The sequence below is a fragment of the Epinephelus lanceolatus genome, chromosome 10 (assembly GCF_041903045.1).
Source record: "Epinephelus lanceolatus isolate andai-2023 chromosome 10, ASM4190304v1, whole genome shotgun sequence".
Classification (NCBI taxonomy): Eukaryota; Metazoa; Chordata; class Actinopteri; order Perciformes; family Serranidae; genus Epinephelus; species Epinephelus lanceolatus.
In genome coordinates, this window is record NC_135743.1 from 46285136 (window position 1) to 46299190 (window position 14055).

Consider the following 14055-nt stretch of genomic DNA (forward strand, 5'->3'; position numbering starts at 1 on the left):
ATACTTGTTGGTATGATACATAATTGTCTTATCTATTGTATCCATACTTGCACCAAGTAAAAAAATTGACTCAAAGAGTCAATGCTGTCACTGAGACGCTACATTGAAAAACTGGCCATCACGTTTTTCATGTGAGCAACACTGACTGTCCTTCAGGAATGCTCTCCATGGCAGTCCACACACATGCAGGTCTGTCTTGTCATTGAATGTACAAGAATGCATGTCACTTTCTAAACAGGTGCTATATAAATAAAGTTAATTATGATGCTTTCAATGTAAAAGGCCACATCATTCATTTCTGTTCTTCAATGTAAAACTTGTGTAGTCTGCAGTATGCCAACTGAAGAAACTTTTACAATTTTAAATCAAAGTTATCATAAATCAATTAATTAAAATGATGCATCATAAAACTCAATATAAAAAGTAATTAAATATGAGTCAAACCAAGAAACTTTTGAAGAAGCAACTAGTCAGTGAAATATCAGATATTTTTCATGACTACTTTGGCTTTGTAATTAAAATTGTCTTCTGTGGCCATGGGGGCGGCAGTAGCTCAGTCCATAGGGACTTGGGTTGGGAACCGGAGGGTCGTCTGTTCAAGTCCCTGTCCGGACCAAAATATGGAGCATGGACTGGTAGCTGGAGAGGTGCCAGTTCACCTCCTGGGCACTGCCGAGGTGCCCCTGAGCAAGGCACCAAACCCCCCAACTGCTCGGAGCGCCTGTCATGGGCAGCCCACTCTGACATCTTGCCACTTAGTGCATGTATAGGTCCAGTTTGTGCATGTGTGTGTTCAGACCTGTGTGTAATTGACAACAGAGTGTAAAATTGAATTTCCCCTCGGGGATTAATAAAGTATATATTAAAAAAAAAAAAAAGTGCTCCACACAGAGATTTACTGAAGCGTCTTTGACAATAGTCACAATTTTTTCCGGCACATTTAGTCAAACATATTCTAAACTGGAAGCCATTCAAATCAAAAATCTCATGCTGTTTATATGCTGTGATGTTGTTAACAGTATGTGTAATGATCAGGATTAAGGCTCCCATTGTTACCATGAGCTTTCTGATCCACTATATGCTCTCTCTACAATGGGTGGGCAAATAAATCCATTAGGGGTGTAAGAGTACACAAAAGTCACTGTTTGGTTCACAGCCTGGTTTGGTGCGAGTTCAGTACAGTTGAAAAAAAACAAATGTTTAGAATCTGTTTCTTTTCTTTTTTCAGATTATTTTTTGATAATTCTGTCTTTAAAGATAGGACCAGTCTGGGTTTTTTTTAAGTCTTTTTGAACAGACAGTAGTGCAAGTGTCAAAGACACAGACAATCCTCCCGCCCACTGATAACTGTGGTAACTTCAAGATTTTGGGCCGAACTCACACTGTAAACTTTTGACTCCTCATTATGTGCATTAGGGAGGCAATGATTGTGAAATTCTGGGCCAATATCAATACTAAAAAAAACAATTTGGCCAATAACCAATAATGATGTTTTTATATTGTTGTTTTTTAGGAGGTTTTTGTTTGGTTGTTTATTTCTCCTTTGGTGCCAGGCCAACAAAGAAATCTGCACTATAAAAAAATGACTGAACTGTTCTAAAGTATTTAAGCCCTTTGTTACACTACCTTTCACATGAAAAACATATTTTTTTAAAAAAAATAACTACTTCAAAAGTCTTTTTAATATGTAAAAGATATCCCCTCTCTAATATCTATTGTATATTGCTATGAAGACATCAACACATTTTTCCAACTGTATCTATTCAAGTGTCTTGCCAAGTACTACATTTTACATTACACCTGACACCTCATGAGAATGTTATAATTTACCTTTGCCTAATAGTCATTTTAACTAAACAGAACTTGAATGCATCATTACATTATTTATACAGTCTATGAACTCAATGCAACCTCTGTGAGCTACCAGTTCTGGCTACCTGCTGCTAAAAGCTAACAGCAAACATTAACTAGCTCTCCTCCTGACGATCTTAACACAGATTTGCTGCTATCAATGCAGCATTATTAGTGAAGCAATAGGGTGTGTCCTCTGATGTGACGTTAGTGAGTTTACTGCGTCCTTCCATGGCGACAACGTCCCAGGGAAGCTCTCCGTTGAAATCACAGAGCCCATCTGACAAACAGTCACTGTATTTTTCTTGTACCTGCTCATTAATTTAAGTAGCTCTCCTCCTGTCGATTTTAACACTGATTTGCTGCTATCAATGCAGCATTATTAGTGAAGCAATAGGGTGTGTCCTCTGATGTAACGTTAGTGAGTTAACTGCGTCCTTCCATGGCAACAACGCCCCAGGGAAGCTCTCCGTTGAAATCACAGAGCCCATCTGACAAACAGTCACTGTATTTTTCTTGTACCTGCTCATTAATTTAAGTTTGTGGGTGTTAGTCTGGAGCCCTGCTTTTAAGCCTGTGCAAAATTGATGTGACACAACAGAAAATATTGGCCACTGCCATCAGTCAATGTCATCTTATTTGCTGATAGGTCGACAACAGTCAGCAAGACAGTTATTGGCTGATATAAATGTTCAGCCATAAATCGGTGCATCAGTCTACATAGAGGGTATTCAGTGTGCGGCTGCATGAACCATACCATGAGTGTTCAGTATGAATACACAAACAGTTACAGCCCTAAAATCTATGACTCAGTATGGAAAAACAATTCAACAACAATTCTTTTCTTATTGAGTGGTCCTCAGGGGGCTACTTTAAAACTGATTTTGTCTAGCAAAGACAGCGTTTTCTGATGACACCGATGTTGGAGCGGAGGTCTGAGTCAGTGTGGGTTGAGCAGATGCTTCAGTACAGTAGCACTTACAGGCTGTCCAAGTCTCACTTTTGATGTGATCTCCAGTGAAGTCTGAGATAATGGTATGATCCATTACAAGTCAAAGTTGATAATTCCGAGTCAGTATTCCTGACTAATGTTTGTATGGCAAGTGTCTGAGCTTCTCAAGCATCTACAGAGGACCTACATCTATCACCACAGCACCAGCAGTGAAGAGAAATGACGTATTAAGTAGTGCTGCTGCACGATTAATCTAATCGCAATCGCAATGTCAGGCTGTGCGATTACATAACCGCACAAAAGGCTGCGATTTGCGATTTAATGTAAATAAATGTTAACGTGTGCGCCTGTGAACGTGACTACCTCTCCTGGGGGGTATTCCATCAACATAGCTAAGAATATCCAGACTATGCAAGTACTGGGCCCGTATTCACAAAGAATCCTAAGACTAAAAGTAGCTCTTAGTGACGTCATTCTAAGAAAAATCTTAGAATTCCTCGAATTCTAAGATTTTTCTTAGAATTTTCCCTTGGTAAGATAAAAGTTATTCACAAAGCATCTTAGACCTTAAGAGAGCTCCTAAGGTGAAAAACTGTTAAGAGGAGGGAGGAGGACTTTTAAGAAGCCTAAGAGTGTCTTAAACAGAGAAGATGGCGGAAAGACAGAGAGGAAGGAGAGATATATCAACATAGCTAAGAATATCCAGACTAAGGTGTAATCTTGAAGTTTGACTAAACGTCAACTCCCAATCTAGTGCCAACCCGTTCCACAGGGTTCCTACACATTTGGAATTTCAAAATTCCATACTTTTCCATACCCTAATTTCCAGACTTCTCTGCTTTTTTTTTTTTTTCAGAGAATATGTGACATCTGAGTAAATATATCAGTGTATCATATTTCACATCATATTTAATTATTCTTAATAGGCGATTGTAGCCAAGTACCACAATGGCATGCAAATAAAAACTCAGGTAAGTTCAATGTCTGGGCTGAGGCAAAAAGGTTGGGACTCTGGGTGCAAGAGATGCAGTAACGAGACGTCGGTGTTTCTTCCTTTCATGTGGCTCAGAGTCACCTTCTCCCCCATGTTGGCGATGTCAAACATTTCACACAAAGCTTGCATCTAGCTCTGTGTGTGAACTGGGAATCCTTGGCCAACCAGTATTTATATACGGTATTGTCAAGCCATCCATCCAAAAACTTGCATCTACCCATTGAGAACCATGTGAAACTCGTCTTCTTGTCGAAGGTGCAGTGTTGGAGTGAAACTTGATACCTGGGGGGCTGGAGGAGGGTCATGGGGCAGCGGACTGGACATACCACTTGTCAATCAGGTAAAAGGGGCGGTATGTTTTCTGAGACGTTTGCTCTCACACAAACTGTGCTTGGCCTGGCATAAAACACGATCCGGATTGATTAAATTATTTTTGAAAACACCTATTTTTCTATTTTAGAAGACAGTATTTTAGAACAGTGGTAATAGTCTGGAAACATAAATATTTTTCCATTCTTTATTTTTCATTTTCCATGCTTTTTAATACCTGGAAATTTGAGAAATGACACTAATTCAAGCCTCACCTGTTAAGCCTCAACTCATGCACGCGCCAAGGGAAAATAAAAAGCCCACACAAGTCGAGTGCTGAAAATGTTGCAGAATGTCAAAAAGCAAAGGAAAGGAGCGAGCGGAGGCTTTTTCTGCGGCGGAGCAAACACTCCATATGGAAGTGTATGAGGACTATAAGGAGATAATTACGAAAAAAGGCAATACTGCAGCAATTAATAAAGCAAGGGAGGTGGCGTGGCTGAATATTCCTGACAGGCTAAATGCGTAAGTGACAAAGAAAATTCAGCATTTCAGCATAATATCATGTTATATAAATCCCGCATCAAAGGGACAACATATATGTAGATAAGAAGACCTATTAAATCTAACAATTCAAGTATGCCTAATGAAATTCACCAAATGTGTAAATTAATATTAGTGATAGACTATTTATCACATTTATCTACTGATTCCTATGTACATTTCAGATGATGCATTTAATCAAACTATTTTATGTGAATCATCGCATTTATCACATAATTGACTGTAGATTGACATTTCTGAAATGATCAGTTTATAGAAAATAATCACATGACATTTATCTATTGATTGTAGAAAATGACATTTAGCAAATCCATCAATTCAGTGGAGATGAGGAAACCTATTAAGTGAATGCAGGTGATAGTGAATTAATTATCTATTTCTCATCATTTGGGAATCAGTTGTAAGCTCTATCCCTTATTAAATCAAAATAAGGAAAATCCCCTTAAATGTATGGAATGTGCTATAGGATGAGGAACAGACAAACTACAATGGTGTGTGTCCCATTTTCATCCCTCACTGTTTTTACCTCTCTGCAAACAGTTGCCTTACTTAGCCTCTCAGCATAACCAATGCACAGTGGTCAGAGACAGGCTGCGGCGTGTGACCTTTATCAATCAATCAATCAATTTCATTTATAAAGCCCAATATCACAAATCACAATTTGCCTCACAGGGCTTTACAGCATACCACATCCCTCTGTCCTTTGGACCCTCACAGCGGATAAGGAAAAACTCCCCCCAAAAAAACCCTTTAACGGGGAAAAAAAACGGTAGAAACCTCAGGAAGAGCAACTGAGGAGGGATCCGTCTTCCAGGACGGACAGACGAGCAATAGATGTCGTACAGAACAGATCAACATAATAAATTAACAGTAAACAGTATAATGTGTGGTTCCAGCAAACTGCATAGATACACTATGCTTTGCCTGCTGAACTGGCACCTCTCCCACAGATAGGAGTCCGTCTGCATCAATGGGTTGGTCCTGTCCTGGAAGACCCTTGGGGCTGGTGGTTTTTGGACGGCCCACTGGACAATGTGGGCCTCCTCATCAACAGGATCCTCGATGAAGGGGCATGCCATTATTTCCTAATTTACTGTGTCCCTCTCCTTCTCTTGGATGTACTCCTTATATGGCCGTTGTCAGTTGACCTTAAAGGGAAATTTCAGTTTATTTCAACCTGTCTCCTATTGTCCTAAATTTGTTTCAAGTCACTAGTGACATAGAAATAATAGTTAGCATGTTAGCCGTTAGCCTAGATACAGCCGTAGCGTCAGACCTGTTAAAACTTAATTGAACGGGCATCCTTTCAAGTGCAAAGTTAGTCCACTAAACAAGCTTTTTCTCCACAAAGACCGCCTCATATCGTTAGGATAAATGTCAGATAACATATAGAAAACGACATGTAAACGTGTTGTCTTACCTTACCGGTGTGGTGCCATGTTTGTTGTTTACCATTTAGCTAAGGCTGCAACCGGTCCCATTCCTTGCAACAGAGGTATTCCTCTTCTGTGGGCACTGGGGTACAGCATTCACAGGTAACGTTACACCACCGATCTCCAGAGCTAAATCCTTCCAGCAGCCATTCCTCCTCTGTCGTCCTCTAACGTTACCTGTTGTGCCTCTCCCTCTCTCTCCTCCTCCGTTCTTCAATTTCACGAAGCTCTTTGTCAACGTTTTCTGGCTCAAATAAATAAGGTCGGCCATCGCCTCTCGATGTGGAAAGCCTATATACTAACATTCCCCATTTACGTGGTCTTCAGAGTTGTTGTCTTACCTTACGGTGTGTTTACCTTTTACCTCTGATTCCCAAAGCGCAGCCGAAATATCGCAAGAACACACAGCGATCTCATACCGTGCCTGAAATCTCACGAGAACAAGCCGCAGCAGCTGCAAGGCAGAACCGGACAGTAGCCTGAAAGGTTCATTCATTTATTTTATGAAAGATTTATAGAATAATGGCTGACTTTTTGCCAGACTTCAACTTTGTGGAGGAGGAATTTGATTTTGCAGAGTTTTATGGCCGCCCTTATTTATTTGAGCCAGAATACACTGACAAAGAGCTTCTTGAAATTGAAGAACGGAGGAGGAGAGAGAGAGAGAGAGAGAGAGAGAGAGAGAGAGAGAGAGAGAGAGAGAGAGAGAGAGAGAGAGAGAGAGAGAGAGAGAGAGAGGCACAACAGGTAGAGGACGACAGAGGAGGAATGGCTGCTGGAAGGCTTTAGCTCTGGAGATTGGTGGTGTAATGTTTCCTGTGAATGCTGTACCCCAGTGCCCACAGAAGAGGAATACCTCTGTTGCAAGGAATGGGACCGGTTGCAGCCCCGTTCAATTAAGTTTTAACAGGTCTGACGCTACGGCTGTATCTAGGCTAACGGCTAACATGCTAACTATTATTTCTATGTCACTAGTGACTTGAAACAAATTTAGGACAATAGGAGACAGGTTGACATAAACCGAAATTTTCCTTTAATTGGCTGTGAATTTGCTAGCCAATTGGAAAAAGAGTGGGGTGGGGATGGGAGGGCAATCACATATTCATGTGGTTTGGTGTACATATACAATCTTTTTTTAATGCCTCGGTTTCATTTTATTATAGTTTTGTTTTTATTAGTTTGATTTTGGCTTTATTGTTGTGTTTTTTTTAATTATCTTATTTTTATTACATTTCAGTTTGTTTTTTAATAGTTAATCTTTTTTGATTAATTATGTTATATATTCTATGATCTACATATTATTTTATCATTACATGACAGTTGTGAGTGTGTAAAAGCACTGGCAGAACTGTCTTTTAGGTGTCTGTTCTTGTCTATTGAACATTTTTTGATCATAGATGGAGCTAATCCTCACCTTAATCCTGTTACAGACCAGGATTGCCCGGCAGCATAAATTACCATGGTTACTAGGCTGGGATTCAGGTTAACCACCTTGATGGAACAGAGTTGTGGCTCAGGTTGATGGAACGGAAACCAGAGTTTAGCTCGATCTATCATATCAGGCTTAGCCAGAACCATGGTTTCCATGGTTACCGATGTGAGGCTAATCTTTGCCACTTTGATGGAACAGAACTCTGGCTCACATTAGCCAGACTTGGCCATTTAAGCCGGGATTTGCCTTTAGCCTGCTTGATGGAATACCCCCCTGTAGTGTGTGGAGTTTGTTGACATTACGCCCACAAGCTATCCTGGTGTGTGCAGCACGTATGGTCACCTGACCACCCGGCATGCAGCAGTGACCAACACAGACGCTGAAGAAGAGCATGAGCACGACCAAAAACAGGGTGAGTTGGTGGTGAAAAAAACGTCTATTACATGGCGATACTTTGGATTCAGGTACGGCGACGTTGAACAGAAAAATGTGCTGTGTAAAAGTTGAAAAGTTAAAGTCGCCACGTCCCGCGGCAACACGACCAATCTATATCAGCACTTAGACAGCACAGGGAAAAGTAGGAAGAATGCATGCGAGAGAAAGCCAAGCCGAGTAACGTTAAAGACAATGTAGACTCACAAGTCAGTCTTTAGACGCTTTGCTTAACTAAAGACTGATGACTTTCTCCCTGATTTTGTGTTTAGATGGGCGGATACAATTTCAGAGTTTAAAAAAACTCCCTACGTTGCAGAACCAATAGTAAATCTGCAGGGCGGTCCTTCGGTGGCTCGCTGAACTCTTGTGCTTGTAAACAGTGTCCCACTAGAAATACGTGTAGCGGTACAAAATGGCTCAGCCGTACTCGCAGAAAACGCTGACACATTCTCGCCAACTAAAAGAAACAAACATAATCTTTTACAAGGCCATGATTCATCCGTCCGGCCGGACTATAGACTATAGAGGGAATCGCCTTGTTTACAAGGCAAATCCCTCTATAGTCTATAGAGGGAATCGCCTTGTTTACGCCTTACGATTCCCTCTATAGTCTATAGTCCGGGTAGAAAACCAGCAGAGCTATATCACATTTTTCACATCACTGTATCACCGTTTAGACTAATCCGATGTTTGTAAAGTCTATAAACACAATGATTGAACAAACATTACTATTTCTGTGTGCACGTTTAGCTGGGCTAACCGTTAGCTGTTAGCCCTGTTAGCCGTTAGCGGTGTCTGTAATAGGTAATAACTCGTTAAACGGTCCATGAAAAAAAAATATCTTTTCCAGCGGATATCTTAGTTACAACATGATTGAGCTAGCAAAGCAGTTTTGTGTTGCTATGTGTGGTATTTATTCAGTTTTGGGAAATCACGATGTCTAGAAAGCATCAGTGGCTGCAGCTGACAGGGACAGCTAACAGCAGCAGCAAAGCTAACATCAGGACGTCATCTGTTAAAAGCCTCCCGTTGTCGGATACGACATGAAACTACTCCAGTTAGCTCAATCATGTTGTAACTAAGACATCCGCTGGAAAAAAAATATTTACTTCACGGATGGGCACACGTTTGATAAAACGGAGTTAAATCTCTCGGCATCCATTTTCAAGCTCTCTGTGTGTTTGTTTCCTTGCAGATGAGAAAAGGGGGAGCGCACATTTCCGAGTAGGCGTGTCCTTTTCAGAAATGCAAGAGGCGTTGCTTTGTTGCCGGCCGTTTTCGCCGGTGTGTTAAACACACTTTAGAAAGGAGTGTCCCCAGACTATCAGAAGGCGGAGATCTCTGATTGTCTGGTGGTGAGACTAAAGACAATGAGACAACTGAAAGCCACCAGAGCCTCATAAAACAACATCCAAGCACAGTTACCCAAACCTCTGTAAGTGTCACAGGGAAATCACGGACTCCATAACAAACTATATAATAACAAATGAAAAACTGAGCAATTTTGCTCGGTTTCGGCCCACTTGACACTGTGTTATGCTATGGCGTGCTGGAATTTGTCATTTACGTGACAACACCTGAACACAACACAGGCTCGCTCCGCTGTGTGTACAGTGCTGTGCTGCACTGCTGTGTGAGCAACGTGTTTCACTGTGCTCAGTCTGTTGATGGTCATTTATACACTGTCCATAACAATAGCTATGTCAGGTAAGGTCAGTGTCCCCCTAATATAATGTAGGGGAAACACCAAATCAAGCAAGAAGACTCATGATACCATTGTTTTTATTATATTGTAATTGCAATCGCAAATCGCTATATTGTCCACTCAAATCGCACATTTTTATCAAATCGTGCAGCACTAGTGTAAAGTAGTAAGTCAACTGTCTTTCTTTTCTTTGCTCATTCAAATACTGCACAACAGCTCAAAATTGTCTCCTGCGCATTTGTTTCTCTGTGGACAGAGACAGAGATGCACATGCCTGCAAAGACTTCTGTCAAGCACAAATCAACTGAATGTAAATGGCAGCAACCATGTTATAAAACATGTTTCACAACATAAACACTACATAAAACACGACATACAGTAAAAATTGATGAAATGGTCATTCTTGACTTGGTGCACTGCCGTGTTGCTGTGGTGTCACTTCACGATAATATTGACACTTCATTGATATTGGCCAAAATCGGCTTTAAAATGTACTCAGAATCAGAATCAGCCGACGTGCTTTTTCTTATTTTGCACAATGAATGAATATTGCATAATACTGAAAAGCACTGTATTTCATGTCTCCATCTGCTGGTGGGCCATCACAATAGGAGAATGCATGATGTTATTCCACTACAGAGGAGACCTGACTATCACTAAAATTAGGCAGGGAAAAAAGTGAATATATCGATATGGGTATCAATTAACGGCCAAATATGGTATTATATACCGGCATATCGGATATCGGCAAATAATCCAATATCATGCATCCCTAGTGTCAATTGTGTTAATATCAGCAAACTTGGGCTAGATGGATCTTGCCCGAGTTTCTGACAGGGAATTCCAACTTGAATGACCGCTTGAATACTTTTTCCCGAGTACAATAGATTTCAGCATAACAACCCTTATGATGTAGTGATGTCATCAGGGTTATGAATTGCATTGCTCATACAGAATTGTTTCTATCATTTCACACAACATTTATAGCAATAAGGTAGGCTAAATAATAAAAGACCTCTCTGTATAATGCAGTACAGGTCACCAGCACCACAAACTACATCCTCCTACAAACACACAATAAAACAGAAATTCTACAAAACTTTAGACAGCTTCAACACAAAGTGAACATTAGAAGCTTGATGGAGAAAGGACTGATTGCAGGACTGTAGGACAGTATTAGACACCGTTGCATTAGTTGTACCTATGGTGGACTGGCAACTATCTGAGAGCAATATTTGATAAATAACATGTTTTCTAAAGACAATGTGTGATGCGTCTAATACATGATGCATTCTTATTATTATGGCACAACTGCATTCATATAAGATTCTGAGTCTAAACTTCTCTCACACTGACATTCTATTATGAACATTGAGCCAGAGCAATAGTAAAGTACTGGGCCCGTATTCACAAAGAATCCTAAGACTAAAAGTAGCTCTTAGTGACGTCATTCTAAGAAAAATCTTAGAATTCCTCGAATTCTAAGATTTTTCTTAGAATTTTCCCTTGGTAAGATAAAAGTTATTCACAAAGCATCTTAGGCCTTAAGAGAGCTCCTAAGGTGAAAAACTGTTAAGGGGAGGGAGGAGGACTTTTAAGAAGCCTAAGAGTGTCTTAAACAGAGAAGATGGCGGAAAGACAGAGAGGAAGGAGAGATATTCTCCGTATAGGCCTATTGAACGACAGTGATTTAATAAGACGCTAGAGGCTTGATCGTGCAGGGATAATGTTTGTGGTTGACCTCATCAGGGATGAGCTTACTTTTCCCACCCAGCGTAGTAACGCAATAACGCCCGCTTTGGATTGCAGCACGTACCAGCGCTTCTCACACTCGTTGCTTGTGTGTAAAAGGAGAGGGAACGACGCATTGATGTGTCGGGCAATGCGCTCCCAAGTCTGTCTCTTCCCTTGTGCCGTGATCCCGGGACCGAATTTCCCTCTTAAAACTCCTTTGTTCTCCTCCACAAGCTGTGCCAACAGCAGGCACTGCTCTTCTGTCCAGTTCGGCTTTCTCGTTCTTTTTTTTCTCCATTTCATTCGTTGCTTTGGTCATTCTGCCAAATCAAACCACTTTTTACAAGGAGGCCAGCAATCACAGTAATTGCTGACAGCTGAGTCTGCGTCCACCATTAATATCAAATAGATTAAGTAGTAAAATTACCAGCATGGCGAGTAAACATAACAATGAGCAAATCAATATAATAATCAGTAGGGGTGGGGAATCTTTGGGCACCTCACGATTCGATAACGATTACGATTCAGGGGCTACGATTCGATTATAAAACGATTATTGATGCATCTTTAATTTATGCATATTGATGCATTTTTCACAACACACATTTCTTTTTGTCTCACTGAATAAGCATTCAACACTTGCAACTTTTAAAAACAGTGCATTTGTAATAAGAAACAGTTGAATTCATTTCCATTATATTTTATTAAACATATAAATGGAAATGCATGCAAATTGGAAAGTTACAACTTCGTTAAACGGAACCAAAGGTAACAACAGGTATCTTAAATCACAAGATAAAATGCGCAGTAACAAATGATTCGGTGGCGACAGACGTCCACGCATCACATGTAACTGCGTTCCTACCTGCCTTCAACAGCGAGGCCATGACTTCTGTTTTGGTTTGATGGTAGAGTGTCGGGATGGCCGTGTCGGTGAAATAGCGCCGGGATGGGATGGTGTATCTGGGCTCCAATGTATGCAGCAGTCCTCGAAATCCCTGATTTTCCACGACGGAATAAGGACGCAAATCCTTGGCAATAAATGCTGCGATGGCCTTCATAATTCGCTTCGCCTTTTCCGATGAGGGTGGCAGCTTTCTAATTGCTTCCTCGATTGTTCTCTGGTCGGTAGCGCCACTAGTTGCCGCAGCAACAACAGCCTGCCGTCTCCCTGACTCCTCCGTCAGGTGGAATCGAGTTCCATGGCTTCTCATGTTTGTTGTGTTGCCAAAGTATTTTATTTTAGCACGACACAGCTTACATATAACGTGGCTCTTGTCCAGTTCGCTTCCGCCATCAACGTTGTAGAAGCCGAAGTATTTCCACACGTCTGCTTTTAAATTAGAAGGAGCTGTTCGGATCTCACGGCGAGGTGGGTGGCGGTCAGCCATGTTTGTTTTCCTCTGTGCGCGTGTCGGCGTGTCCGCTCCAGGTGCGCATCCCAAAGTGTCCCGGAGATGACGCGTACCGCGCTTCTTAGTTCCGCATCATTTAGAACCTTCTGTATTACTCTAATTAATCGAAATTTGGACGTCTGTGTGTAATAATCAGCATGTGAATGAGGTACGTTCAAACATTTTGAAGCTGTGTAACAATTAATTTAATTTTGCTGAGTTTCATCATCATGACATAAAATTTTTTTCACGATTACACATTTCTTAATACAGTCTAAGGTCTATGATCGGTTGATTTCACTGTCCATTCATTACTAGGAGCGCATTTGTTTCTTTTTTTTTTCCTTTTTGTAACAACCAAACACAGCTTTTAGAAGACTGCGTCATACCTAGCAACGGGGTCAACCACACCTCCTCACTAAGATAAAAGTTTCTGTCCCCACCTTGCTCAGAGTTGCTCTCAGAAACTTCCTGAATCACTCTTAAGCTAAGATTCCTTGCTAGGATTTTTTAGGCTAAGTTAGGAGCTCCCTGAGAGGACTCTGAGAATCTTTGTGAATACGGGCCCTGGAATATAAATAGCTCTGTAAAGATGTGGCCTTTAAAAGTTCAAACAGCCCATGACTCATACAATACAACATTCTACACTGTACATCAAAATGTGTATGTAAAATCCACACATCCAGAATGGTTCTTCATTTACTTCAGTACACATTGTGTTTGTGTAGCGAGGCAACAAGTGGACTTCTGCATGACGCTCTCCACTCCGCCTCTTGTTGAGTTATGAATAGAATGAAAATAAACACTGAATTATCTCACTTTAATCTGTTTAATCAAAACTTTTGCATTGGACCCAATCATCACATAGAGTCAACCTTTCAACTGAGCTCGTTAATGGGTTATGGACTTGTTAACAAGAGGGTTAACCACACCTCCTCACTAAGGTAAAAGTTTCTGTCCCTTCCCTGCTCAGAGTTGCTCTAAGAACTTTCCTAAATCCCTCCTAAGCTAAGACTCCTTATTTAAAGTTTTTAGAATAAGTTAGGAGCGCTCTTAGAGTATTCTCAGAATGTTTGTGAATACGGTCCCTGGTTCCCAACCTGGGGGTCCTGACCCCCATTGAAGGTATGAATATCATAAAGTCAAAATAAAGTCTATTAAGTATGTATTATTGTTAAAAATAGAAATATACGCATATTACAGACAGACAAACCTTCAGAGAGTTCCTAAAAATGTCAGGAAAAACTCATTT

General features: G+C 40.7%; 1 protein-coding gene across 7 annotated transcripts in view; it reads right to left on the minus strand.

Annotated features, from left to right (window-relative positions):
• The window catches only part of adcy3a (adenylate cyclase 3a), a 158915-nt gene that overhangs the window by 141842 nt on the left and 3018 nt on the right, over window positions 1-14055 (minus strand). Inside the window, exon 1 of one of the 7 annotated variants that reach the window (XM_078172049.1) lies at window positions 12275-12806. The exons of the other annotated variants lie outside the window; for them this stretch is intronic. The gene's annotated coding sequence lies outside the window, so the exon portion shown is untranslated. Of the gene's footprint in view, window positions 1-12274; window positions 12807-14055 lie in introns of those variants that run through there. 7 annotated transcript variants of the gene reach the window in all.